Genomic DNA, 24,474 nt, shown 5'->3' with positions numbered 1-24,474 from the left:
TGTTTCAACATTGTCCCTCATTTCCTCTAAATTGTAAACTCTCACGAGCAGGGTCCTCACTTGTAGGCAATTGTTTTTGTTGTTGTAATATACTTAACTGTGTACCCCACTATAACGCACTGCGGAACATGTTGGCGCTTTACAAATAAATAATAATGGGGTATGGCGTTAATATATTCATTGTAGTGTAAGCAATGAGTGGTCCCACATAGAACCAAACTGAAAATAATGGCTGAGATGGGTTTAGTGGATGAATTTATGAAATTAATGTATGTACTAAACAGTGCTAAAATACAACTCGCCTTAAAGATCATCTATATTCATAAGAAGTTTATGATCGGTTAGTAAATAGCTTATGGTGCCTTACAGTTTAACATACAAGCCAAAATCTTGTGAACTATTTTTTTTTTTTTAACATAAAAGAATACATATTATTGAGTTTGGATGATTTTATTTACTTCAGGGACCCCAAGTTATGATTTATTTTAATATTAACCTTTTTCAGATTGGTTTTACATTTACATATTAGACACAATTTAAGGTAATTTGCCTCACATTATAGTGAATTATGCATTGGACAACTCCAAAGTGTTAATTCATAATCTTCCCCTTGCATTGATGGAGTAAAACTTGAAGTTGCCAACTATTCTGCCCTACGAAAGGTAATTAAAAGTATCTCCACTGAAGAGAGAAATCCCTCCTAAATGAGCATTATATTTTATTCCCAGGAACGTTTGGATTATATGGCAATCATTTGGTCTCCTTAAACTTGTGTTCAATTACTGAAAAGTTATAGAGCCGACTCTAATAAGCCAAGTTAATTTACATGCACTTGTCAATAAGGCTTTAAAATTGAAACGGCTCTGACAAAGCTGATCACGTGTCGAATAATCCTGTGGCTCGCGGACTGCACTAACTGTAGATGTGCACAGAATGAATGTGTGAAATCTGTGCAATTAAGTCATTTAGCTGCTAGCCCATTCAAGATAGAAAATAAGTTATCAGCAATAAAATTGTTGCAGTGACTAAGATCTACAGTAATTTGATTTCTGTTTAATTATGTGAAAGGAAATTGCCATGCTGTCCATTTTTCGAGGGCTGCCAAAAATGCTAAACGCTTAATTAAGGAAAAATGTTTGGATGAGTGATTGATTTCTAGTGGATTAATCATTATCAAGTGCTCTGTAGTAAGAATAAAAATGGAAATGAACTTGCTTAGCTACAGTGTGTCAGATATAGCATTGCAGGCCTAACATGCAAATAAGACAACTGATCTAACCAGCGGTTACCTGAAGGGTGTTTACCTTTTAGCACAGCAATCCACATTGGATGTCATTTTTGGATATCATTTAATTGTATAGGGAAGGATCACTTGTTGGTATATTTTTGTATATTACTGGTGTCGGTGTGAAGCACAAATAGAGCTACAGCAAGTATTAACTCTGCCCTCTTTCGTATGCAGATGTGACCTGCTTTATGCAAGCATGACCTATTGTACATGCATTGAATTTGAAGCACAGTTTGCAATATGTTTTTTATAATGTGGGCAATGACACGGATCACATAAGTGTATTATATTTGGTCCCTAATCCATTCCTTCCACTAAAGCAGTTAAATAATTATGATTTTCAACATGTAGTTACATAGTAGATGAGGTTGAAAAAAAGACACGTCCATCGAGTTCAAGCTATGCTAAATTTAGACGACCAATACTTATCCTATATTTGTATTTACAGTATTTTGATCCAGAGAAAAACATGTGGTTGTGCAAGAAGGAAAATGTACAAGTTATACTGCTGAAGAGGCCCACCAACATATTTTGTCAGTGAAGCAGCATAGGCTGTAGAAAAAAAGAAATGGTCCTCCAGCGCGTAGACTCAAGTTGTCATCCCAGGCATGTAAGATAAGAAAACAAAAACTCAATGGTATAATAAAAGTATGACCAGATGTATACAGTACACTAGATTTAAATAGCACACATTTACATGTGACTAGATCCTATTGGAGTACAGCAGTGTATACACTTCACATCATCCAGTAAGAAATATCTTGGAAAAGGGACATGGCATAATAAAATCTAATAACAATAGATAATTAAAACAGGATGCACTCACAAACAGCTAATTCACATGGGCATTTGTGAATGGCTGTCCAGCATTGTCTTTGTCCACCTCGATCCAGCCCTTCCACATCTCCCACTTCTCCTCTGGTAATGTGGAGTCTGCGTGGTTTCCGTTTCAGCCGTTCTTGTACCCTTCAGTCTCGGTATAGCAGTCCTCGTGGTTCCCTGGCTTGCACACAGCCTGGACGGAGCCTTCAGATACTACTCCTTCCTGGGACCCAGTCTGCGCATGCGCACAGACGTCTGTGGAGGTCTGCGGCTGATTGGATGGTTGCTGCCTTAGTGGACGATGGTGGCTTGCAGTGCTCAAAGTTCATCAAACGTGTTTCACTAAAAGCTTCATCAGTGATGTAGCTCAATAGGAGGACCCGTTATGCTTATATAGCACTCTGAATTAGTGCTCACACTATGCAGCTGTCAGGTATACTGTAGGCTGGTCTAACTGACCGCACTGTGGAGCTGTGGTGCTCAACTCCAGTCCTCGTGACCTGACAACAGGTCAGGTTTTCAGGATATCCCTGGTTCAGTCAGTGCCTCAGTCAATGACTGCATCATCTGTGCTAAACAGGGATATCCTGAACCTGACCAGTTGGAGGGGTGTGGGTCCTTCAGGACTGGAGTTGAGCAAACTGGGGTGCGCAAGATTTTTGGGTGGGAGGGGGGTTGCTTCCGGTGACTGTCGGCATGGGCGACACATTTCCATACCAACGCGGCCTCAAATGACACTGTGGGGTCATGTGATGTGTTGTCGCATGACCCCGGGAGTCATTTGACACTTCAGACTAAGTAAGGGGGGAGCAAGCGGTGGGGGGAGAGCAGGCAGGGGTGCTCTAGAGAACCGCATCATTTCTCATCATCATTTCTGGTTATTGTGATGTACTATGTCACGTACGGCACCCCTATGAGCCCATGACCTGTATATGGGACAAGAGTTAATACACACGGCTAGCTAGCTGATCCACTTTTCTCCACGCATGGACCCTTCAAATTAATAATATTTCCTCTCAATCCATCCCAATATACCATCTGTCATGAACAGAACACCTGTGAGCACATGACTTGTATATGCAACCAGTGATAATACACACAGCAAACTCGCTGCCTCTCCTTTCTCCTTTACAAGGTACTTAAAATAAGTTAATATTTACCCTTACTGTGTTACAATATGTATCTTTAATCCACCGCCAAAGGAATTATGAAATGTCCGTACAAAGCCCCCGGTCTCTGTTTAGTAAGAAAGCTATGCACTTAGCACACAAAAATCTGTTGACGCAAAATGTGTCTGAAAATGTCATTTACGCTCTACAAAGCGTGGAACTGTTTAATCAGAGCCCAAAGTATTACTCATCAAAGTTTAACTTTAATATATAAAACGTGCTGTGCTTACATTACAGAAAAAGATTATTACAAGAACATATAGTTTCATCAAAATAATAAAGATAAACAATGAATCTAACTTACAGTACGTTTGTCTAAAATGAATCGGATCTTTTCGCAAAAGGTTACGAGTGAAATTTGAGATATCACGTGTTCCAGCGTGGACACTGCCTTAGTTGAAATTCAACTCATTACTAAAAAGTAGGGCTTTATATTCTAAATTAACTTAATTGGGAACAACAAGCCCATTCCTCTTATCAATCACAAATGACCGTTTTACAACTTAAAAAAAAAAAAAAATATGATGATCCCCAAAGAATGTCTTTCAAGGTATATTTAAAAGGGTCCTGTTTATTCTCGAATCAGGGAAGCCATATTTCAATCCCTCCACTTATAAAACCAAATGTTGACTCCAGCTATCATTATCACTTTGCTTTGACAGGCCATAAAATCAATTCTTGTATTTTAAAAACAATTTGTAACCTACGTTAACCTCGCGTGTAAGAAAAGAAAGGATGGAACAGGCTAAATGACAGATCTGATAGTAAAAGTTATTGCAATCAGTCAATAGGTGGTAGTTAATAACCCCTTAAGGCTACTGCTTCATAGGAGAACTTTCCAGTCTCCCACGTGTGTGTGGTCAGTGATCTATGGAAGAGAAGTGCACACAAAGAAGCCTCTATGGTGTATCAGGCTGTGTTTAAACAGAAAGCTACCTTGCTGCGTGTTCGCACTTGTGAGCCTCTGTCTGCTGGGCGATGTCTGTTCATCCCCAGCAGACAGAATGACCCGATCGGAGTGGGGATTTAAAAACAAACCCCCCAAAAAACGTGTTTTTGATTGGCTTGTGAACTACACGTGATGCGGCTGCCGTGTGAAATTGCAACTTCAGTTGTCTCCTTGAAGTGCAGCGGCGTCAACGCTTTACTTCGCCGCCGTGTGTCATTTTCTGTTTGAAATCTCACAGACACACACCCACCAAAGAGCATGAGTGGTGAAAGTGCGCACGCACGGCGCATCGCATTCTGTTTGAACGCAGCCTTATCCTTTATTGGAGTTAAAATCTCTAGAAGTGACAAGTAATGCTTGTGCAATTAAAAAAGTGTTTAAAGCTTATCTGTAGTGGTAGTCTCAAGGGAGCCCCTGCATGCTGGTGTCTTTAGCTGGCAACACTGCCTCCAGAAGCTGTCTTTAGCTGGTAAATAGAAATAAACCGTGCGCAACTACTTAACCTCTAGAAATATCAGTAAAGTGCAATACCTATACCCTTTTTATTTGTGAAGCCCAAAATCAGGGTCACAACAAACCACAGTGAAATTCAAAATAAAATAAATTACACAACCGTGTGTTCAGTGAAGATGGCGTCTGCTGCTATAATAATAGGGGGTGGCTCAGCACCCCCTAACACACTACAGAAATGGAAACAAAAAACAGCGCACAACGCAAATAGTGAAGTAGGTAATACAAGTGTGTATTGAATAAAACTATATATAAACTGCGTACATCAAGTATGATTTAAGTAAGCATTGAGTGTGTATTCACACTGGTTACCACTCGATGTTGTTGGTGTGGAATTGGTGTAGTCTCAGCGGGCACTCTCAGCAGCAGCTGTATACCAGGACTCTGGCTAGGATATCCCTCTCATGCTGACGTCATCTCCGTAGGGATTCGCCCTTCAAGACAGCTATGCTCCGTTCCTGATGGTAGCCTCCGGAGGTACTCCAAGGGGTTTGGTAGTGTCCACAAGTGGCTGTTAGGGCTCCCTGTTCGAAACCGCCACACAAATTGGAAAGTCTGTTTGTTGCAGGCTTCACCGCGGCTCGACACAGTGCTGCTTCGTTCCGGGACGCCACGTGATGACGTCACTGTGTCCGCGACCCTTCGATCCGTCGGCAAGAATGTAAACAGTCTTTCACAGGATAAACGTTCCACACAGTGTTGTAGATAATAAAATCAATACTCTTTCCCCTCACTCTCTTGTGCAGAGCTCTCAACAAGAGAGTGAGGGGAAAGAGTATTGATTTTATTATCTACAACACTGTGTGGAACGTTTATCCTGTGAAAGACTGTTTACATTCTTGCCGACGGATCGAAGGGTCGCGGACACAGTGACGTCATCACGTGGCTTCCCTGAACGAAGCAGCACTGTGTCGAGCCGCGGTGAAGCCTGCAACAAACAGACTTTCCAATTTGTGTGGCGGTTTCGAACAGGGAGCCCTAACAGCCACTTGTGGACACTACCAAACCCCTTGGAGTACCTCCGGAGGCTACCATCAGGAACGGAGCATAGCTGTCTTGAAGGGCGAATCCCTACGGAGATGACGTCAGCATGAGAGGGATATCCTAGCCAGAGTCCTGGTATACAGCTGCTGCTGAGAGTGCCCGCTGAGACTACACCAATTCCACACCAACAACATCGAGTGGTAACCAGTGTGAATACACACTCAATGCTTACTTAAATCATACTTGATGTACGCAGTTTATATATAGTTTTATTCAATACACACTTGTATTACCTACTTCACTATTTGCGTTGTGCGCTGTTTTTTGTTTCCATTTCTTTAGCTGGTAACACTGCCTCCAGAAGCTGTCTTTAGCTGGTAACACTGCCTCCAGAAGCTGTCTTTAGCTGGTAACACTGCCTCCAGAAGCTGTCTTTAGCTGGCAACACTGCCTCCAGGAGCTGTCTTTAGCTGGTAACACTGCCTCCAGAAGCTGTCTTTAGCTGGTAACACTGCCTCCAGAAGCTGTCTTTAGCTGGTAACACTGCCTCCAGAAGCTGTCTTTAGCTGGTAACACTGCCTCCAGAAGCTGTCTTTAGCTGGTAACACTGCCTCCAGAAGCTGTCTTTAGCTGGTAACACTGCCTCCAGGAGCGGTCAGTAGCTGAGTATTACTTTGTACAAACAGTTTTTGGTTGATATGGCTGCCGGTGGCTCAGACACCACACGTTGTCTCTCCTTTCTCTTCACATTCGTTCCTATAATAGGTCAGATGACTGCACGCTCTGTTCCTATGCGTTTCGTAAATGGTACCCTTACTTCCTCAGGGTTGCTAACAGATTGCTTAAAATATTTAATAATTTCTGACATATTCATAACACCCTGTAATGGAAAATGCTTGTATATTATTACAGGCTACTTGTGGCATAAAATCAAACATGTGTTTTCTCCTAGGGCAATAGGTAGAAAGCAGTGTGTCTCCTGAGCTGAACCGCATTAATTTCAGCACTAGGGACCTTTTACTACCTGAGATTCTTATCTCTGTAGCTCATGCCGGTAGCAGCCCCAGCTGGGCACACATCCCCCACAGCAATGGAGCTAGTGGGAAGCCGTGACATCTGTCGTGGCTTCCTATTGGCCTGCTTGCCATGGAACATTTAGCGATCAGGAAGTAACCAGCATGAGCTTCTCCCGTACGTATCTTGGGAAACAGGGGTCTCCACAGCTCAAATGAATTGACTTCAGCTCAGGAAGACCCCTTGCTTCATACCTATATTAAAAATGTAATTGAAAATATCAAGAAATGCTCTTTTTAAATATGTACAGTTGCAACGGTAGATTAGAAATTTGTCCCATTGTGCATCAAAATTCATGTGGAAAAAAATCCGTTGGATCATAGAGTTGACATTTGAAGTTTGTGAATTGGAAAGTTCTCTGAAATCAAGGCCATGGGCTGTCACTACATTGTTCCGTTATATTGCTTTCTTAGTCTTATTTAAGCAAATGTTTTCATAGAACTTCTAAACCAGAAAAATAGTGGCGCCCTTGCACATGAATAATATATAAACAAATGAATACTATAATTAGTGATAATAATACAGAGAAATAAAACCGTGAAGTGGTAGATAAGGTAGAATATGTTGACTGCGCCCTCCTCCAGAGAGGGGATGGTTGTCCAACCGTCAATCAGCACATGTGAATGAAAGAAAACAGCAACATAGTGTAATACTTTTAAATAACCCTAAACAATAGGGGTAAATGATCAACAAGAGTGTTAGAGCAATTGGTTAAAAATGACAAAAATGTAATACACAAAAACAAAAAAGTTAAAACAGGAACTGCCACAGCTTCCACGTCAGGCTCCTATAGAATCCTACTTACAAAACGTAGGTAGGCCATGCGCATGTAATAGTCAGCGTCCACGGTGAGATAGCAGTCTCTCCACTTGTAGCGTTTTGTAGAGGCTATACTCCGTCTCCTCTCAGACCAGCTGGGGGGTTCCGAAGTTACTCCGAGGCCACGAGCACGAGCGGTCTGGCGGCTGCACAAATGGATCCACACTAGACGGAGTAATTTCGGCATCAGAGGCATCAGAGGTTTTCTTTTGCTGGTCCGAAGTGATATTGGTTTGCTAAGGACAAGGCTGTGAAGTCATAGGATCAAGGGGAATATGTGCTTTGAGCAGATTCTGAATTGACTGCACCAATGAAAATGCTGGTATACTCTGCATCAGTTCTAAATCCCATTCTCATGGGTAACTCTTTAATAGGATATTGTCAATTTCCCTCCCAGCATCCATACTTTATTTATTTCCTGTAACGCTCGAAGGGGATGATTTGTAAAAAGCTATTATCTTGCTTGATTTCCAATAATTTAATCCACCAGAAATGTTATCCAACATGTGAAGTTGCACTTCTATACAAATAAACAACTTGAGGTCTTTATGTGCTGTCCATCTCTGGTATAGGACTGTGACGAAATAAACAACCAGGCTTCCTGAAAATCTCAGGAAGCTCTCCACGGTTTCCCATTCCCGTCAGGGTTACTGAAGATAACACCAATGTTACAACAGTTGGGAATCCTGGGTTTTGCCCCCCGTATTTCAATGTACCTTGTGTTATACAATATGGGAAAGCAATGATTCCAATGTATGGTGTATGTACAGTAATATATATGGTGTCTGTGTGAAAGGAGTAGTACTGCTATAGGAAATAAAATTATTATTATCTTAATTTAATTCTATGTACATGGATATCTGTTATGCTTACACTTGGTAAAACGGTGAAGGAATGCTGCCTAGAGAGTCAAGCTGTAGCGGCCTTCAGAGGCCATCGAGCGGCGGCGTGTGATGTACCCCACCATACCAAGCAAGTATTAGCCACTTCCCAGTACTTTGTTCCATGGAACTGCTGGGAAGTTACCCAAGGCCTAGAGGTTGGTTCAGGCTCATCTGTAGCCTTCACAAGGACTGTGATAACACTTTCTGTGAGTATTTGCCCCCATGCCATTCCCCTGTATTTTAGAGTGTTGGAATCCCTGTTGTTGTGTCACCATATAATAACCTAACAGTTCCTATATTCCCTATGTACAGTATGGCTAATGTAATTTGTGTCTCAGCTAGCCCTAAGGAGCTAGTATAGGTGTGAGAATACCCTCTAGGGCTCTGGTGACAGCGGATACCCAAAGTTCTATGCACCGATAGTTGACCTTTTTTTTAATTATTAGAAAAATCCATTAATGGCATTAACTCTGTTTAACAGCCTCAAAACCAAGAAGTTCTGAGCTAACCATATTATTTGTCTTATCTGTATTTTATGTCCTCAAGTATGAGTAGTTTGTGTAATATTTTACTGCTTCAGTAATACATTTTTGCTACACTAGGGAGGCTGTTTATTTCATAAGCTTGTGATTGTGCTAGACGGTTGATAGGAAGAAAAATATATGGCATCCTAATATGATAGAAAAGCAAATGTAATCGCATGTGGAAAAGCATATCTGCATGGATGCTGCAATAACAATTGTAAATCAATCAATGGAAAAGGAGCGTTTTTAACGGCTTTCTTAGAAATATAAAAAATGAATCATATGGCCTGTCCTGTCTCAGGTGTGTTATAAAGGTCAATCTTTATCAAATAGATTTGTTCCCATTGCAATATTTAAAGTTGAAAATTGCTTTCTTAACACACACAAGCTAATTTGTATTTCTTTTTTTAAACTTGACAGCTGTATTCAAAAATAAGAAAACGCTTGTATTGTTCTGTGTGGAGTACCACAGGATATTAACCTGAACTCTGCTCATGATCATTTCTTTTTTACCTGCTCCAAATCACTGATGTTTCAAAAGAGCAAATAGATTATGGAAGAAAAAAAATGTGTTATGAAACTGAACTGTATTAGCAGTCAGTAAATCCAATTTCTAAACGTTTATGTTATGTTGAGATTATTAATACTAAACGTGTGTGTGTGTGTGTGTGTGTGTGTGTGTGTGTGTATATATATCCAACATTACAAAGGAAACCTAACAAAATATGAATGCTTATTTTTTTGTTGTTTATTTTTTATGTACAAAAAGAGCATCAATTCTTTTTACTTGAATATAATAAAAAATGGTCGACAAATCACCAAAAAATCTACTCGCTGAACAAAAAAATATACTCGCCACCTAGTACCACACATGTGCTGCTTGGACCAATAGGAGCTCGCCACGATGTTAAATCCACTCGCCCGGGGCGTGCAAATGTATAGGTTTGTCGAACACTGATAATAAATATCATTTTTCAAACACATTTGGAAATATATTCAACAAGTATTTTGCTTGCGCACGCAAAGAAAAGGGTTTAGAATGTAATGTTTTAGAAATGAATGTTTGAGAATTTACTTTAAAAAAAAAATAGCGTAAGAGCACACTCTTTATTTTAATAGTTTATATTTCTTTATTTTAAAATAAGTGAGTGACTACCCTTCGCCGAGTCCTGGAAGCCATTAACAATATAGCCAGTGAATGTGTTTGTTCTACTGTCCGAATGTATTTACTTGGTGAAAGTAGAATTCTGACAAATCATTATATGGTGCGTTTAGAGTTGTGGTAAACCACCTGATTTAACATGAACATTATTTCACAAGCTTTCATTATAGACCTCTGATGCCTTAACATATATGGCTCAGGCTTTAATGCTGTATTTTACCTGTTGTTCTGCAAGGGCACTTTCACAAAGTATTATATTACAATGTGATTTCTGTCCCACAGGACTTAATGAAGGTGTTGTTCTTGGTAAGCAGATTGCACCATTTAAAATATTGTTTAATACTTTTTGTAAATATAGCTTGAATACATGTTCTACTCGGACAACGGCTGCTGGCAAATTGCCTGAAACATGAGATTTTGCACAGTAGATCTGAGGTATATTCTGTAAGAACCCTCTGAGGTGTCCGTATAACAGAAAATCAGGCAACAGTAGGTACCGTATTTGAAATTATATCTGCAAATATAGGTGGTTGCTATACACAAATATTATTTTCAATTAGTTTAATTGTTTTTTTTTTTTTTTAGTACTTGTGTGGAACTTAGCAGAATATTTCATTATTACACCAAATAGTACTGGTAGCTCGTTAACAATTGTAAATATATTATAGCAAGATGAATTCACAGAACTTTTGAGCCACTTACATTTTTGGTGGGAAGGCAACAAAACATTAGGCTTAAATGAGTGGAAACAGCAAACTTACTTAAGAAAAGAGGTGGGTTGCTTGGATGCATTCACGTTTTATTTATTTGACGATGTTGCATTGTACGTTGACTAATTTTCCATGGTCATAATGTACTGTAGTTTGTTTTGGGGTTTAGTAACTCTAGCCCTTACAATTTGCTGCATACTGTATATTTTGAGTGGTTCCATGACCAGTTTTTAATCATGATATTGTTTGAGCTGGAAAAAAATATCTTATGGGGGGGATCCTATCATTGCTTATACTCCACTGTGATGCCATTCTCTAGTCTAAATCATACCAAATGGAAACCCTACTGATGCCATGCACCAGGTGAATCTTGAGATTTTGAAGCGTCTTATCTCGGGGTATTATCTTCTGCATCGATCTTGCCGTGTAACAAACACAAATCATGCACTGTTTTTGCATTATGTAAAAACAAGCAGTCTTCACTATTATGAAGGTTTCATACAGTAGTATTGGCAGGAGTGGAGTTAAAAAAACAAGTAATCTCACTTGTGAGGCTGTACAAATTAGGAATGTACAGTACAATCATTTAGAGAGTAATTTGAGGAAGTCATTCTAAACTTTCTTTGTTTAAAGATCAACACACAAAATTAAATCATTGAAGAAGGCAACATAAAACATGTTATTTTAAATGGAGTACTGCCTGCCGATTGTACCCTTAGGATTAAAGCCAGAGATCTCATCTTTAATCTTCATTGTGCAATGGGCCCCAAAATACATCACTTGTTGAAAGTCTGTTTGTGCTATTCAACACAGGAAAGAAAGCACATCACATGTATATTATTTTTTTTTGTATCAATCTTTTTTATTGGCATTGACATTTACATGAATGAGTACATACTTTTCAATAACATAAAATTGTTTAAGTACGACTTTATTGAGTGCATGCTAGGGGGGGGGGCTGGGAGTGGAGGAGGGTAGACAGACAGAGGGGGGAGGGAGGGTTGGAGAGAGGGAAAAGGAGGGGGGGCGCGGGGAGAGGGGGGGCGCGGGGAGAGGGGGGGCGCGGGGAGAGGGGGGGCGCGGGGAGAGGGGGGGCGCGGGGAGAGGGGGGGCGCGGGGGGAGGGGGGGGGGGAAGTCCCCCTTGGCTCGTCTACATCTCCCATCTTTGGGATCTGGGTTATTCCCTTCACTAGGGTTTGCGCTTTATGTCTTTATCTAAAGCCCTGGGGGCCTATCCATGGGTCCCATGTGTTCCAGAACTGTGTAATTTTTTTGTGCAGCATAGCTGTTAATTTTTCCATGGACATTACTTCGTCTACCCGCCTTATGACTGTGTTTCTTGCAGGGGCTTTGACCTGCTTCCAGGCTGCTGCTATTGAGCACCTGGCTGCAGTCAAGATTGCAGAGACCAGTCTACTCATGGGTGGGGGTAGGTCGTCAAAGGGTTTACTCAGCACCAGGGACAGTGGATCTAGGGGGAGAGGAATTTCCGTTGTCTCATAGAGCAGCGTCTGGATCCTAACCCAGAACCTCTGAATCTCCGGACATGTCCACCAAATATGGGCCATGCCTCCCTTTTGACCACATCCTCTCCAGCACAGGTCTGGGGTGACGGGGAAGATCTGGCGCAGTCTAGCTGGGTATAGAGGAAATCAGGGGAGCATCATTACCTATAGGAAAAAAATAAATACAACCATAGTGCAAAACGTAATAACAAAATACACTAAAATGGCAGATCTCTCTCAAGAGAAAAAAGACGCTAGATGGTAACACTGTAACCACAGGCTAGCGGCAAGGAGCAGGAGGAAAGTGCGTCCAGGACAGAGACACAGAGTCAAAAGATAAAATGCCAAACTTTATCCGACAATGATAAAATTGGAGGCTTACGAGATATCAGATGTTTAACAGCATTGGTGTATGGTAAAGTTGTTCGCCGAGTCGCGTTCTCGGAATCCCCGTACACTGCTGCCGCATCCACCGATCTCCGACCTCCGACCTGCTGGAGCCGATACGTCACATCCGGTTCTTTCAAATCGTATGGAAGACGCCACCGGAGCTTCACAGCAGTCTCTCCCTCTGGATCTAACACTGGGGGGTTACGCGTAACGCCCCAGTGTTAGATCCAGAGGGAGAGACTGCTGTGAAGCTCCGGTGGCGTCTTCCATACGATTTGAAAGAACCGGATGTGACGTATCGGCTCCAGCAGGTCGGAGGTCGGAGATCGGTGGATGCGGCAGCAGTGTACGGGGATTCCGAGAACGCGACTCGGCGAACAACTTTACCATACACCAATGCTGTTAAACATCTGATATCTCGTAAGCCTCCAATTTTATCATTGTCGGATAAAGTTTGGCATTTTATCTTTTGACTCTGTGTCTCTGTCCTGGACGCACTTTCCTCCTGCTCCTTGCCGCTAGCCTGTGGTTACAGTGTTACCATCTAGCGTCTTTTTTCTCTTGAGAGAGATCTGCCATTTTAGTGTATTTTGTTATTACGTTTTGCACTATGGTTGTATTTATTTTTTTCCTATAGGTAATGATGCTCCCCTGATTTCCTCTATATTGTGCTTTCTTGTGGACAATTGAAACAGTCCATTCAGGGTTTGAGTTTTTTCCTATAACACTCATTGCACTTTATGTTGTATATTATTATTATAGTATCACTTTAATCACTGCATGTTTGTTTATAAGTGTTGAGCGCCATCTAGTGTCTTTTGTGTGCAGTCTAGCTGGGGTCAGGTACCATTGGAATAGAATTTTGTAGATATTCTCCTTTGTTACTGTGCAGATTGAAGTTTTTGCTGCCATCTCCCAGATATCCTCCCACTCCTCATTGTCAATTTGTATATTTAAGTCCGCAGACCATTTTTGCATATAGTGGTGGGTCGGGGATTCTGATGCTGACTCTATCCCCCTATATATCTCAGAGATTAGGCCTCTTTGATACCTGCCTTTACTGCATAGTGTTTCGAATCTGGTGGGTGGGGGAAATTTGGAGTTCTGCGAGAGCGAGAGCAAAAAATGTCTAATTTGTAGGTATTTGAATAGGTGGAGGTGTTGAGCTTGGTATTTGTCCCGTAACTCTTTGAATGTTAGAATCTCTCCATTTTTCAGCAAGTCTGCAACCAGCCTTATTCCAAGCCCCTGAAATTGGGCAAATTGCTTTTTGGAGCACCCGGGCGGGAAGTTCGGATTCCCAAAGATCGGGGTGATTTGTGAGGGGGTGTTTAACAAGCCATACTTCCCTTTGCTTTTCAGCCACGAGTCCCACGTGCATCTCATTGCTCCTAGATCAAACCTCCTTGATCCTCCTTATTTTCCTCCTTGGGACCACAGAAGTAGCTGAAGTGGTAGCGGGGCTGCGTAATATGTTTCTATCTCGAGCCAGCGGGCTGCTGCCGGGTCGCAATTCCAAACTACGTCTTGCTTTAGCTGGGCTGCGAGGTAGTACCTGACCACATCGGGGACCCCCAGACCTCCTCTTAGTTTGGCTGATAACATTACTGATCTGGGGACCCTCGGTCTCTTGTCATTCCAGATAAATTGGAACATTTGGGCCTGTACATTTTTCATGGCTGTTAGTGGGACGACTACGGGGAGTGTTTGGAAATAGTACAACAGCCGAGGTAGGATGTTCATTTTGAGGGAGACTATACTCCCGAATCATGATATTTGATGTTTTTTCCACGACTCTAAGTCTTTTTTAATTTGGTCAAATAGTGGGGGGTAGTTGTGTTGATAGAGGGATCCATGGGAGCTCGAGATTCTTATACCTAGGTATTTGATGTATGTGGTGCTCCACTTGTATTTATAATTGGACTGCAAAAGCTTCCATGTTGTGTTTGGGAGGGATATGTTAAGTGCTTCTGACTTGTCTATATTTATTTTATAGTCAGAGACTGTTCCAAATTGGTGGAGTACCTTTTGTAGGTTCGGGAGGGAGACGTGGGGGTCAGCGAGGGTCAGGATCACATCGTCCGCAAATAGGGAAATTTTGTATTCCTTTGTGGAGATCGAAATCCCCTTGATGCCCTTTTCTTGTCTAATTTTGGCTGCCAATGGTTCAATTGTTAGGGCAAATAGGAGTGGGGATAGCGGGCAGCCCTGTCTGGTCCCATTTCTGATTGTAATTGTGTCTGATAGTCCTCCTGAAATTTTTACATATGCTGTGGGGTTTTGGTAGAGGGCTCTAACACCCTCTAAATAGGGACCACTAAAACCAAACTTCAGCATTGTTTGGTCTAGGAAGGACCATCTGATCCTGTCGAACGCTTTTTCCGCGTCGAGGCTCAGGATCATTGCATTGGTTCCTGTGAGATGCACGTCGTCGATGATATCCACTATTTTGCGTGTATTGTCGGAGGCCTGTCTTCCTGACACAAAACCTACTTGATCTGTATTAATGAGTCTGGGTAGAATTGGGTTGAGCCTGTTTGCTAGTATCTTGCTGTAAATTTTGAGATCTGAGTTAAGTAGGGATATTGGCCTGTAGTTGCCACAAAGGAGCGGGTCTCGACCCTCCTTGTGGATAATGGCTAAATTTGCTGCAGTGATGGTAGCGGGGATTGGCTCTCCTTGTAAGAAAGAGTTGAACATGTCAAGCAAGTAAGGGGACAGGGTCAGCATGAATGTCTTATAGTAAGTGTTAGAAAATCCGTCCGGGCCAGGAGTTTTTGCCGGTTTGAGGGAGCTAATGGCTTCGGTTAGTTCTTCTAGGGTAATGTCTTTATTTAGTTTATCTAGTTCGGTCTGTGAAAGGGAGGGGAGGGAGCATTCCTCCAGGTATTTTGAGATTGTGTCTAAGGGGGTCGGATTTTGGCCCTGAATATGTAGGTTATACAGTTGAGTAGTAGTCAGCTAATTCTTGTGCTATTTCTTTTTCGTCATATGTGATTTTCCCTGATTTTGTGCGGATTTTGGATATTTAAGTTTCGAGGCTAAAAGCTTATCGGCTTTGTTTCCTTTATCAAAGAATTTTTGTTTTGTCCATCTTAGGGCCATTTCTACTTCCTCTAATTGTGTTTGTTTGAGAGCTGCTCGCGTTTGGTTTAATTGCTTTAGTATTTTTTTGGATGCTGTTGTTTTGTGTTGCTGCTCTAGGTGTTTGATTTTATCTGTTAGTTCAGTTTGGAGTTTAGCTTTTTGTTTTTTCTTATAGGCCGATATCGAGATTAATTCTCCTCTAATTGAGGCCTTGTGTGCCTCCCAAAGCATAGCCGGGGCCGAGACCGTACCTGCGTTTATCTGGAAAAAGGAGGAGAGTTTGCGTCTTATATTTGTCTCTGTCTCTGGGCAGTTGAGTAGGGAATCATTCAACTTCCATTTGTAGGGATTGTTTTTGACAAAGGGTAGGGTGAGGGTGAGTTCCACTGGTGCGTGGTCAGACCAGGTAATTGGGCCGATATTGGAGTGGGAGAAAGCCTGGAGTATGTTGTTGGTACCCAGAAAATAGTCTAACCTCAAGTAGGACTGATGAGGGGCGGAGAAGAAGGTGTAATCCCTTTGACCCTGGTTCTGAGCTCTCTACACATCAACCAGGGAGAATTCTTCTATTATTTCCCTGAATTTTTTTGCTTTTTTTTGTGATTGAATCATGTAAGATGTGCCTTGAGTTGCATTGGGTAGGTCTTTTGGAGTTTTCGTTTTATCTTGTGTGTGTGTGAGGCGACCATGTTAAAGTCTCCTCCTATAATTAAGGAAGAGAGTGCCTGCTGTTCCAGGGAGTCCAGTACTTTTTTGAGGAACTGGGTTTGATTTTCATTGGGGGCGTATATGTTCACCAATGTTATGGGAGAACCTGCTAGAGTACCCCGGAGCACCAGGAATCTTCCCTCTGGGTCTGATTGAATGTGAGTTAGGGCGAAGGGGACATTGTTCCTTATTAGGATAGCTACTCCTTTCTTTTTACTCTGGGAGGATGCGTAGAAAGCCTGTGGGAACAGTCTCTTGAATGTATTTGGGGGAACTGGTGAGTTAAAGTGTGTTTCTTGCAGGAAAACGATGTCCCTTTTTGTTTTTTTGAGTTCCTGAAGCGCTAGTTTTCTTTTTATATTTGAGTTTAGTCCCTTTACGTTAAGCGTGATTAATTTTATGTCTGTCATTTTGTGTCGTGCTTGTTTTTCGGAGCCCTCTGTATTCCCACAGTGAGGGCTACTAGTCCTGTGAGCCCTAGGTGAATTTGTGTAGGTGAGTGGGGGGGGGGGGGGAGGGAGACACAATAGGAAGGGTGGGGGTCGTTGGGCCTTCAGATGGCCCTAGAAAGTAGGCCTCTCCCCTGTGGGCGAGAGAGGTACGGGGGTTTACTGGAAAGAGGGTCCCACACCCTCTGTGTGAAAACTTACTTAAAACCACTTCTATGGAGACCGCTTAGTGTGGTGTCCTATAAACATTTCTAAACATCATCACATAAACCTTTGGAAGAAACAAAACCTTTTTTTAAGACCTCTATTTTGTCGGTCAACATTTATATAGTCTATATTGTTATGTTGTGGGCGTTCAATATTTATCAACCCGCTTTTTGGATACTCTGGGCCCGGAATTAGCCCCGTCTCCTCTAGATGCTATTTTCCACTTCTCCGCTATAGAGGTGCGTCGTTCCTCTTCAAGACGGAGGGATAGGACGGGGGAGGGGGGTTGGGGGGGGGGGGAAGAAGGGGGGGGATGGGGGGAGGAAGGGGAGGGGAGATGGGGGGAGGGGGGAAGGGGCAGGGGAGAGGTGGGTGGGAGGGGAGGGGGGGTGGGGGGGAGGGAGAGGTGGCAAAAGGGGGGGGAGGGGAGGTGGGGGCAGTCTCTGGACAGGATAAGGATGTCTGTCTGGTTTGTCTTAGCTCGGGATCGTGTTGTTCCCTTTCTGTCTTTTCATGTATCTTGTCATTTGGGGGGGGGGGGGGAGGGAGGGGAGGGGGGAGGGGGGGGAGAGAGGGGGGTGGGCATGGGGGGAGGGGGAAGGAACCACTTGTCAAGGGGTGGATGCCTATCTGGCTTGTCTTATTTAGGAGCCCATGTGGGCTGGGTAGACATTTTTTTTGTATTAACCCTTTGTCTCTTCTCTTTTTGACAACTTGTACGGAAAAACACAACATTTGGCATTTATCATATGACATTTGCATTTTCTTATCATCCGATACATATATCCTATTGCTAGGGGGTACATTTGCTTTTATCTGCTTATCAACTCTATTTCTTACATGAGCAATTGGCATCTTACATATATCATTTGCATTTACTAATTGTCTTCTGCTTATATCTTATTTCTGCATAGTCCATTTGCTAGTATCTGCATTACCACCTTGTTCTTTGTTATGATCATTCGGTTTCTACCTTACCACATTTGCATTTTGCTTTTGATTGTTGCTTAAGGCTTGACAATAAAAAACGGGGGGATCGGGAGTGAGGATGGGCAGGTAGCGGGGGGGGTGGGAGGGGATTGGGGGGGAAGGGGAGCATGGGGGGGAGGGGAGTGAGGGGGGGTATGTAAGGGAGTGGTATAGGGGTTGCGGGTACATCCTGGATAAACAGTATATTCATTGCTCTTTCTAAATTGGCTAACTTTCACCTGCTAGGCTGCTTTAAAGAGCATATTGACAGAAGTCCGGGGGGGACTGGGAAAAAGAAGGGTTCATACGACCTGGGCTCCTCGGGCCGTGAAGTGGCAGGCCTGTCACTGCGTCCCATCGTCCTGTGAGAGGGGGGGGGGATATGAAGGAGGACAGGGGGTCTACCCCTTCTGTTCATACAGGGGGCTGCGTCCTCTGTTCGTGCAGACGTGTTGCAGGTGCGTCGGTTGGCTTCGCTTACTGCGCCCGTGGAGGGTGTCAACAGGACCTCAGTTCACTCCGTAGGTCAAGGTGGTGCTTGTCCTCCTCGGGGGGGCTTGCCGGGTCAATCAGCTCGCTACCTCGGGCAGGACTTCGATTGAACGCTCACCGGCCTGGACGCGGTCGACCAGGATACCTTCTGGCGCTCCGATGAGATGAGTAGTGAGAGCTTTTCCTCCTGCGTTGGTTAATTGCTGGGTAGTGGGATTGGAGGTGCGGGCGAAGCTTCAGGGAGGAAGGGGGGGCAAGTTTGTAGAATAGGTTCCATAGTCGGATCGGTGGTTGATGGGGTTTACTTGCTTCGGGGCTGCTTTTATAGTTCGTTGTTCCCTTTGGGGGGACCGCCATCGTGCTTCAGGTGGTATGTCCGTTACTTAGGGGCCTCTGTGTTCTTCTGATTGGCCAGCCTTTCAGAGGCCCGGGGAACCTCCATGATCATAAACTGGGGAACATGCTGATCATAAACTAAATTAATAGAGATTATTATCTCTTGTGAAGCAAATAGTTGCTAGTGGAATTCATGAACACCTGTTCATTATAATTACAAATGCTGATCCAAAGCTAGCTATCAAAGATGGTGTCTGTTAGAAACCAAATATGGTGTTTGTGAAATAAAATGCACGACTGGAGCTTAGTGAGGAAGGGAGAGTGCCTGCCTATAGTGCGCAGGCACTGTCACAGTTCACAAGAACAGCCCCACTCTGGCGTGGATTTTTGCTTGGGTAGTTAAGATATAGTGCCAGATACTCCGTAATAGAGACAGTGTAGCGAATCCCGCTGCGCTGATTCAAATGGCTAAGTTTGTTGCGAAAAACCTATTTGTTGATCCTGCTGATACCAGAAAGTAACGTGTGACATCCACCGACGTACATTTCGCGTACAATGACACTTTGTCAAGGTAGCCCCGCCTTTCTGACGCCAGTGCGGTTTTGTAGCCGTCGGTTGCTATGGTGATGGATTGGTGCGATGAAGGTGCAGTCCCTTCATGTGGATAGAATATGTACGTATACAGATCCTTTAGTTTGTCTTGTTTTGATGCGCTTTGAATAGGCAGATAGTTAGTGCATAACAAATATTTTGCGGACCCTAGGGTATGTTTTGTAAACCCCTTAGGAGAATAGTGTATAGGGTTAAATTAAATAATATGTTGGAACTAGATTTTGATCTTGTTGGAAAGGTTGCTATCAATGTCTTTTTATGAATGGAGGCACATACAAAGAGTAAATTATGTCAAATCAAGTATCATCTTTGTCACCCTGTGGGTATAGATATCATAAAGAACCAAATTGTACCCTTGTACAGGTTAAAACCCTGAAAGATTCAATACAGCGACAAATGAGGCTAAATAATGGGGGAGAGCATGAACCACTCGTTCAAACCCTGAGGGAATAAAGTGCCTAGTGTATATATCCAACGAGCCTCTTCTTTTTGAAGGAGATCGTTTTTCCAAGTACCTCGTCTTATGCTTTCTGGGAGATGGTCTATCCCCTGAAATTTGAGGTTCCTCATGTCACCTCCATGCATTTAAATGTTTGGCCACCGGTTTATCGGAATTATTGCGGATATTTCCAATGTGCTCTAAAACTCTTCTGCACAACTGGCGGCACATTTTCCCCACTTACTTTTTGCCGCACACGCAGACCACCTGGTAAATAACCCCTGTGGTCCTGCAGTTGACAAATTGTTTTATGGGAAATGTTTTGCTGTCATTCCATTTCCAAAATGTTTTGAGACTTGTTTAAACTGGCATGCCCAACAACCTTGGCATTTTATAACTAAAAGCACTCATTTCCACCAACCAGCGCTTAAGAGAAAAGAATGGTCTTTCGAATTAATAATTTAAAAAAAAAATCCTAGCAAAATTAGACTATCAACATATTTTTTAAACAAGGGACACAGATATCTGGAGTTAAAATGATTGATTTATAAATAACGTATTCAAGTTTTAGCAGAATGTGTCATTCTGTGAAAGATAACATTTTACGCCAAATTAATTGCCAAAATTTTAATGTGTTAGGGTAATAGCAAATAAGACGAACCAATTTCATTGTTACAAGACAAACATAGATAAGTCCGCAGAACCAGTTAGATAAAGTTGGGTGGAAGTCCAGGCAACTTTATGCAGAAAGAAGAAACTGAGACACTCCGATTTTAAAAGTTTTGATTAGATCAACATAAATAAAGAGCCTTTCCCATATATTAATAGGAATAGGGTAGATGTGGTGTAACGCTAAAATGGTGATGTTGCGTGCGTCATTTGCCGCTGGGATTCCAAAATGAGCAGGAGGGCGGCAGCAAGGAGGCGTCCGACACAGGCAAGTGCCTTCCCATTAGGTCTGATAGGCCCGAGAGCAAGGTAAAAAAATATGAGGGTGAAATTTTTGCAGCCCCCATATTTTGCTGCCCTAGGCCTGCGCCTTATGGGAAATCTGCCACTGCCAATATGACCGTGTCTAATAAAACATTTATAAATGTATAAGGCCCAACATGAGATTTTGTTTGCATTGAACACAAATTTAGAATTATGACGAAGATGGGATTTGGTATATGACGGTTAGGAAACGTCTTAATACATTTGTGCAACCTCTAATACTGTAATTGAAAATCTGTGAAGAGTTCAAACAAGAAATTACTTGTGAAGAATCAAAAGCTTAAAATTGACCTTGACAAACTATATCCCTCAAGTATAAAATACCTTCCTTTACCAACCTAGACTAAAAACGGATTCCCCCCAACCCCCCCCCCCCCCCCCCCCACCCCCACACCATTTTAAAATAAAAGATTATCCCATATAGTTAGTTGTAATGAGTTCGGAGACATAGGATAAAAACATTTAACTAAATCCAATAAAGCCTTTGTGGGAGGCAATAAATATTGCGTGTGAGTTTGACCTTTATATGTAACAATGATGAAGGAGAAATATATAGAGGCAGGGCAAATAATGGATTTTTCTAATACAAGGTATGAGCATCTGGCTTAGAGTACTGATCTAACTAAAGCAAAGCTTGGGGAGTAAGAAAGCTTTATAATATATAACCATCACTTGTGAGCACATTCACATGCCTCAGATAGGTCTGCAACCATGCCTTTCCCCATTATCTCTTAGCATGCAGTGCTTCCACTGCAGCCAGGTATTATGGGTAATAACATGCAAATGAGCGCACACTGTCACCTTTTGCTTCTTATCCATTTTAACATGAACGCCTGTAAGCTCATGCCTGCTGCATTAGGCTGCGGTCCCAGTCACCCCCAGCGCACGGCTCGGCGTGTGCTGTGCTATCAAGCCCCGCCCCTCCAGTCCGGCCGGTCCCAGTCCCTACCTTGTCGCGCACCTTTCCCCAGCGGTGCGCGACAGGTTTTCAGGGAGGCAGGGGAATTTGACCTCGACATCTACGACTGGGGCGTGGCCACGCCCCCGCCGGCGGTTCAGCCAATAAGGGCGAACCAGCCGCAGGGCTTCATGGCCACGCCCCGCAAACCCACAGCCACGCCCCCTCCCGTCGTAAACCTTCCCTCTCCCCCCAGACCGCAGATCGCGGTATAGCGCTGTGCACGAGCCGCCCCCCCCCGCCGGGCGCGCGTGTCACAGTGAAGACTGGGGACTCAGCATAACGCAGCATTTCAACACAGCCTGGGTTAACAAAGTGCATGGCCAGTAAACCTACTCGCAGACAACCGTTTCGACCTTTTGTGTCTCATCAGTGCGAGGATGGTTGTACTGTATTTCACTGTGAAATCCTTTAGTACATCTGAAGAAATCTTAATGTTTAACATGTTCCTTCCTGTTGGATAGAAACTTAGTTCTTTTCAATACACAGAGATGGAAATGACTTATCCGAACACTGATGCACCTGATTATAATTGAAGCATCAAGTACAACCTGCCTCGGTCCTCCTCTTGCTCCATAAAACCTCCTAATTTAAAATCACATGTTCCATAACTAGCAATGTTAGTTGCCAAATTGTCAAACCGTATGATTTTCCCCAATAGGGGCATAGATATTAAGAATTTTTATATTGGCATTATTATTTAATTTGATGTCCAATCACATATATGTGACATAGGGTTTATATTGTACTTGGTGTATTATTTAGAGAGGCATAGGAAAATGGTGAGCATCGGACATAGATCATGTACTACTCAGGCTTATTTTCTTTTTAGTTTGTTTGAGTTCTGACAAGTTTATTTTCATACAATGTCCTCAGCACCAAAAAATCTTTCCTTCCAAATCTCATGTGACATATATTTTCCACAAAAGGAAAAGGGGAGTGAACTGGGCGCTTCTAACGTGATACAAAGGTGATATTAAATAAATGTAATAAAGTGCAAAGTGAATAAAGTTTAAATGCGTGATCAATCAATATCTTTCACCAACCCATAGTGAGAAGTGATAATGAAACAATATATAGAATGAAAAATAAAGCTGCTCAACATCCAAGTGGGACTGTTTTGCCCAAGGGTAACGGATTTCTTCTTTGGGAGGAGGAGCACTGAATGTATCCAATGATATGTGAAATGGGAGAAAGCAAAATAGTGCAGATGGTATATGCCAGTGATTGGATAAACAATAAAGCTCTGATGAGATTGCACTCAATACTTCCAGATAAAGAGAGTGTGTCAGAGATACTTCTCTCTCTGACTGAAGCCCTTTTGCAGAGAGATGGTGTATCCCTCAGTATGTATGGTTTGTAGTCGTCAGATATACAATGAGAGAAAGATGCCACAATAGTGTGTAATGTTTCACCAGATATATTCAAAGATATAAGATAAAGAGTAACAAACTCACATTTTCCATATTAAAAAATTAATTGGAGAGAACCGCCGATATCATGGAGCACTGCGCCGGTAGAAACAGCTATGTATCCCGCTCGCGTCTCGGCTAACCGTTCCGCATACGTCACTTCCGGACGACGTCACGTGTGGGCGGAAGGATATCTTGCCTCTGGGTACAGCTCCGAATGCCCGTGCTTCCAAGGTCCAGTTCTCCCAAACTAACACTCTGACTCTACGCGTTTCACTCGTTTTCTTCCTCAGGAGTCATGATATATTTTCAAGCCTCATTTCTCTGTGGTACAGTGTTAAAACACGTTTCTTTCGTTCGGTGTGCTGATGAAAGTTCAACTATGGCGGGGGCGGGCAACTCCTGTCCTCAAGGGCCACCAACAGGTCAGATTTTAAGGATATCCCGGCTTCAGTATAGGTTGCTCAATCCGTGGCATAGTCTTTGACTGACTGAGCTACCTGTGCTGAAGCAGGTATATTCGTAAAACCTGACCTGTTGGTGGCCCTTCAGGACTGGAGTTGGCCACTATGTGCTCAGACACATTTTTTTATTTGTATCCATTTATGTATACAGCAAATACTAGAGTGAATGCTGATTTTTGGGATTTCTATATCACATTTCTAAAAAAATAAAAATATAGAGTTATTTACAGACGGAATAACAGCACTTCCACTTTGGTTTGGAGATTTTGTTAATTGACTGAACATTGTTTAGGCATTATTCTGCATATACAGTATTGTTTGATATATATTAAGTAATGGAAAATTTTAAATTCTAAATACAATATATGCAAACAGTGTTTTTTTTTTTCCCAACTCCATTTTTATCCCACAGTTCCTTTCACTTGTAAATGGATTTAAGATTTCATGTTGTATTAACGATCTATTTTTTTTTTAAATATATGACACTCAAATTGGCCATGCCACTATTAATCACTATTTGTTAAAACTCAAAATAAACAGGCTATTTTTATGCCAAA

At 42.5% G+C, this 24,474-nt stretch overlaps 1 protein-coding gene across 4 annotated transcripts in view; it reads left to right on the top strand.

The window, feature by feature from the left end:
• Window positions 1-24,474, top strand: part of FER (FER tyrosine kinase) — a 314,315-nt gene that overhangs the window by 147,032 nt on the left and 142,809 nt on the right. The gene's annotated exons all lie outside the window — the stretch shown is intronic.

The sequence above is a fragment of the Ascaphus truei genome, chromosome 1 (assembly GCF_040206685.1).
Source record: "Ascaphus truei isolate aAscTru1 chromosome 1, aAscTru1.hap1, whole genome shotgun sequence".
In the NCBI taxonomy this organism is placed as follows: Eukaryota; Metazoa; Chordata; class Amphibia; order Anura; family Ascaphidae; genus Ascaphus; species Ascaphus truei.
The sequence above is the reverse complement of the archived record's forward strand: the minus strand, read 5'-3'. Positions and strand labels throughout refer to the sequence as shown.